General features: G+C 33.8%; 1 long non-coding RNA gene across 1 annotated transcript in view; it reads right to left on the minus strand.

The window, feature by feature from the left end:
• The window catches only part of LOC150102054 (uncharacterized), a 112,686-nt gene extending 108,966 nt beyond the window's left edge, over nt 1-3,720 (minus strand). The window contains exon 1 of the long non-coding RNA XR_016549037.1: nt 3,596-3,720. This is a non-coding gene — a long non-coding RNA (uncharacterized LOC150102054). The remainder of the gene's footprint in view (nt 1-3,595) is intronic.
• Nucleotides 3,721-6,000: the final 2,280 nt, after the last annotated feature.

Consider the following 6,000-nt stretch of genomic DNA (forward strand, 5'->3'; position numbering starts at 1 on the left):
AAAAAAAAGAAAAAGAAAAAAAAAGCTACCTTGTATAAGGATATAAGATATGTAGGAAAAAACATTGGTACTTTGAAGAACCAAAAATCTTTCACAGTACTTGCTGCATGTTTCACAGTATTAAAAACCAAAACAAGCCTTAAAGTACAAGCCATTAGGAAAAAGAAAACCAGGATGTTCTCTTAAACTATTCAACGATGACTTCTAAGACCGTAACAGGTCATGCATGATGATGATGATTAAAAACCACTAAAAGAATAAAATAATCCCTTAAACTCTTTCAATGTCAGTATAGTCATCGCCCAATCTAAAAATGCATTTCATACAGGACAAGAAGTAGATAAGGCATTTGGTGGCATAAAGAGTATATAAGTGCCTCCGTAGCACAATTGGAAGAATGAGAGTATGTTGCACCCTTCAATTGAAAAAGGTTTAAGTTCGATTCTCATCATGGCAGAGGAATCTTTATCTGGTTTTTTCAATTGAAGGTGTTAGCCGATCTCATATGGAGGTAAAAGGGTTTTTTCAACTGGAAACTCTGTTTTTTTACCCCACATACAGACAAACAAAAAATATTAGTAGTCGTTCATTGTGGTCAACAGTAGATGGCGTTGATGGAGACTGAGAGTTGTAAAGTAAGTGCTCTTCCTTGATGAGTCTTTGGACTCCTTGGAGGTGTCACAAAATAATATAATAATATAAATAATAATATAAATTTAAGGCAGTAGTAGTAGTAGTCCTGAGTTTACTTTGAGATTTCAACATATTGAGAGCAGATTCTAATAACTCTCCTAGCAAAAAAGTTGAACCTTTATCCAAGTTGTGATATCCCTATTTTTTTTTTTTTATTGCTGCTCTATGACAACTCCTCTTTAAACTAGTAATGCTTATTTTTATTTTATTTTTTTACAAAATTGTGATTAATCTGTATTTCTATCATTAATTTTGCATATTATTAATCTTAATGATTTTTACATTTCTGAGGTTAATATTATCTTAGTGACTATAAAATAACTTAATTCACATGATGAAATGGCCATTTCAGTTTAATGAAAGAAATATTTCTATTCAGTTCTTACTTGCAGTAAATTATCACAACACACTTAAAAGCATTTTTTTTTTTAAAAGCTATCAACTTTAGTTTTTTCCTTTTATTCTTTCTTTCCAACCTTCATCCATCATGGCTCTGATGTACCATAAAATTTCCAATGCAGTATATATAGAATTAACATAAAAATACAGCCAAGAATATTGCTATGTCATCCACCACATCACTTTTGTTTGTGCTAAAATGAAATTTATTAAATACAAAATACTGCTTGATTATAAGAATTATTGGTTGAAATGGAATTCAGTAGGATTTTCTCTCAATCTTTGGTTACAGTTTTTAATAAAGATCAATAAATAACAATTTGAGTACTAGATGCACTTATTTTTTTTTTTAATCAAATACTGATGTATAAAAGGAACAATTCACAAGGAATAATTATTATTAAACTGAGAATCACAGATTATCCTTAAATGATATCTGCTGGATCATTCTCCCTCTATTCAAAAGTTAAATAGCTTCTTTCCTATCCCCTCTATGCCACAAATCTTTAAATAATAATTAAACACATTAATTTAAAAAATTATGCTTAAACTTAACATAACTTAAAATTTCTAAATAAATTTATATGTCTGTAACTTCATATAATAACACACCATTATATTTTGAAATTTAAAAAAAAAAAATCAATTATGGATTTATTTATATTCGAGCAACTTTTTTTAAGAATGGATTTTTAGATGATTTTCAAAATATTATGTTGCTTGTTTTTAATATGAAAATTTAAAGTTTACTATAAAAATCATCTTGAAATGACAGCAAACTAAATACACTCCTATCTTCGTGTCACATTCAGACTTTCCCCACACAAAATAATGTGATATCATTTTAGGATGATCCCATAGCTGCCGGTATATTCCTCATATAAACAGAAAATTTTTAGAACTATATGGTATACTAAATCAGTTTTTTTTTTTTTTTTTTTTTCATGTAAAACGACAGTAATCAAGCTCTTACATTCTTAAGGATAACTTCCAAACTGGGAATATGACGATTGTTTTACTAATAATATATGAATATTAAGTAATAATAATATATTAAAGTAATGATGATGGATCTCTAAAATCTACAAAACCACTAGAACCAAAAGATTTGGCTAATTTTTTAAATGTCGTTATCATAAAAAAAGCAAAAAAGGGTAGGTTGATGTTATGAAAAAAAAATTAATCAGATGGGTGGCACAAGCAATTATTTTAAAAGATCAACAAAAACGTTGATATCCAATTTTCTCATTCACATTTACGACCTATGGGGACGACTACAATAAAACTAATTATCAGTTAACTAGATGAAAAAGCAATTACCTTTAAAAAGCAACAGGGAAACTCTTTAAAAATTGGCACACAATTCTCCGGAGCTTTCCAGAAGCAAACAAAACAATATATGGTTTCTGTTTCCCCATTAATAAAATTTAAAATTACAATTTACTAGCATTCGGGGAATTATAAATAAGCATTAAGAATGAACAGCTGTGCATGTTTGGAAAATTTACATTTAGAAAATGCTATTCGGCTCCTTAATATAGTTTGCATATTCGCTTAGAAACAAAACACGCAATTAAACTACATTATCCACAGTCAAGCATGTTATCAATTAGTTATAACAATCAATTTATTACCTATACACAAAGGATAGGAAACTTCTTCTATGTTTATTTATTTTTATTTTTGCGTTGAAGTGTAAAGAAATGAGAGCCTCCCACCATTTTCTTCAAGTTATTTAATAATGCTAAAATATAATTATAGCGTTAATGAATTTTTTAGATTTATTTCGGCTTTTGTGATCTAGTTTTACTGTTTTTCTTTTCACTAAGAATAATTCAGTCATTATAATATTAAACAACCTGTTTATAATTATAATAATATAAAAAGTCGCATTCGGATATATTATCGCAGTGCAATGGCCCAAAATCGATGTTTTCATCACTAAACGAACTTTGACTGCCATTGCGAATTTATTATTATTGTCATTATTCTTTAGAATAATCAGGAAACCCATAATCGATAACCTGAAGCACCATTTACGATATCCATTTTTTTAAAATAATATTCTCCAGTGGTATTAAAATACTATTTTATAATGCATGAGTAATCAAATGTTCCTATTAGAAATCTATGGTTGGCTGGTTGGTCAAAATTAGGCATACCACTAGGTCATACTTCAAAATAACAGATATGCAAGCGCACGCGCGTGTATACTACAAACTTCGTAAAGACCTAAAAGTCGTGCAATTATTCGAATTGATATGCTTGCTGTATTTCCACACAATTCAGAGAAACAATACATAAGAATATCAATATTGCATTTCATAAGTTGAAATATCGAATTTCCAAATATCAAATTATGAGTTTTCATACAGTTAGAGAGACGATTCAAGTTCTTTAATAGCGATATTTATCCAAACTACACGGCGAGGGCGAGAAATAGGTAGTTTTCTATTCAAATTTATAGTCTTTGAAACATAAAAAGAAGTTGAGAAATTTTTACCATTTTAAACTGTCCAAATTTCCATGAATGTCAGCCCAACGTGCCACCGGAGAAAACAAGACGACACCAAATTAATCGAAGCCGTCTCTGAACTCCACATTGTCGGCCATAACAGTGAAGCCATTTTCCCAACAGCGCACTGCGTTACTCTACACCCATGCGCCAGTATTGCCGCCGAACCAGTTCGGAGGGTGTTCCATGAAAATTAGATAGGGATACTCATGCAATCAAACAAAAAATAGCCTTTCATCCATGACTGAGAGGTGACGTCAAGCCATTCTATTAGGCTTGCATCGCGAAACACTGGTTTGAGAGTATATAGAGGATGCTTGGTCACGTGGACAATTAGTTGTCATTCGTCTTGGGCAAAGATGGCTGCGAATGTTCAGTCTTTAGTACAGTATTGGAAAAACTTCGACTTGCCACGGCTTCAGGTATGTAATTTTAGGGATCCTAATAGTCTGTACTTCTAGATGAAGGTATATAGTAGCCCTCTAGTTGCTCGCTAGCGATTTTCTTCTTATGGAAGCGAAATCTAGCAATAAACAGTATTGATAGGTTATCAGCTCGTATCGATGCTTTATCTGTTCACTGGGCTCTAGCGTAGGGCGGCTGCGTCTTTGTTGTCCGTTTGATTGCTAGTGACACCATGTGGAAAACTTGGGGCGGAAAGGGTAGTAAAGGCTACTGTGGACACCTGCAGCCAGATTTCTTCACTTGTTTGCTTTTTCATTGCGTTGTCTAGCGACCGTATAAAGTTTTTACACCTAACATGTGCTCCCTAGTTTGAAACTCGCGCAGTGCGAGCTGGCCAACACCCGACGTAGCTGCGCTGGGGTCTCAGCTGGTGGCTTGCCGAAGCTGGCTAGTCTGGGTTGCGGCAGGAGGTGCAGCTCGCGGGCCGTCGGACCACGCAGGACACCTCCCGCTGGCTGCGAGATAAGGGGACGGCCTCTGGAGCATTTTCAGGTAATCAGAAACTGTTATGAATGAAAATTTCCGTATTATTCTGTCTTGTAGTGAACGTGCTGTGCAGGTTGCTTACTAATTGTTAATTCTAGTTAGGAAAAGTACGTGTAAATTCACCGAAAAATCCAACCAGATCTGCCTTTTCCAGTGGTGCTGAGATCCTTAGAGACATCCTACAACCCCCGACAAAATAACGGATGGCTGAGGGATCGTGATGGTGATAGGGTTAGAGGGATTAGTAAAGGACGCGCGGAAACTCTGGTAGCACGCGCTATTTCTGCTCCCTAGCGGTACCGCTGTGCTCACTTCTCCACTTCGGCTAATGATGTTGCGTAGGATTCAAAGAACAGTTTGGGGCGTGATCAGGGAGGTCGTCGCTGCACGTGGAAAATGCTGCCTCTTTTTTTCCCCCCCTTTCTTTTTTGTGTATTCTTCTCTCAGAATGTAGCCACTTTTTATGACCTAAATACTCAAAACGGCTCCCGTACGTTTGCTGAAACATCACAGTTTTTTCCACAGAATAAAGTGAAGTGCTTACGTCTGATCTCTAAACCAAGGGGACACTGTACATGGGGGGATGAATAAATTTACGTCAGCATGTAGCTGGTGGGACTTTATTCTCTAATTGGCTTATGTCTATATTGTACGTGATAGCCGTACAATATGCGGGGTTAGTTTTTGAAATGATTTACGGCAGATACTGCGTCTTGCTATGTTTATTACGAGTCAGTGAATCAGCACTTTGAAAGAATATTCAGAAGTTTTGCATGGCCGAGCTTTTTATTTAGCTTTCTTTCTGTATTGTCGGCCAAGCACCAATTATGAATTATTTGTGGTCCTTAGTAAATTAAATTTACGGTTCTATTAACAGCAAAAATACCCGAGAAAGTTGTTAACGAAGAGTCGTATATTAAGATGTGAAAATACACGACTTTTCATGCCTTACAAAAATGTGTTTATTTTTATGAATGCATATGTTTTATTCTTTTTTAAAAAATGTTGAATTAAGTAATATGTCAAAGAATGCATTCAGTACTACTGTCGAGATTTTCTTCAATTAGCAGCACTAAATTATCATGTAACAAAAGACGAAAACAAGATACCATCATCTTTATATTTGATACTAAATACATAAATGAACACAAATCAGTTGCTAAAAATATCTTATTTGCATCCATTGTTATGTGCTGTTCAGATTGTGTATATTTTATTTTTTAATTTTAGTGTATATCTTCTTTTTCCGGTAGGTGGCCGAAAAATTAGTTTTGTTCCTCAAGACGCTATTTAATATTGGAAGCAAATGAAGCTTTTCCCCCCTTAAAATTAAGTGATTGTTTCTCTTTTAAGAATGAAACCTTCAAAATGAAGTTGCTTTGAACTGTACAGAAATTTAACTGTAGCGATATTTCAGAATCTATAAAAGCCTCCAGATATTG

Source organism: Typopeltis vanoorti, chromosome 11, assembly GCF_054136105.1.
Source record: "Typopeltis vanoorti isolate ZY-2024b chromosome 11, IOZ_Tvanoo_1.0, whole genome shotgun sequence".
NCBI lineage: Eukaryota > Metazoa > Arthropoda > Arachnida > Uropygi > Thelyphonidae > Typopeltis > Typopeltis vanoorti.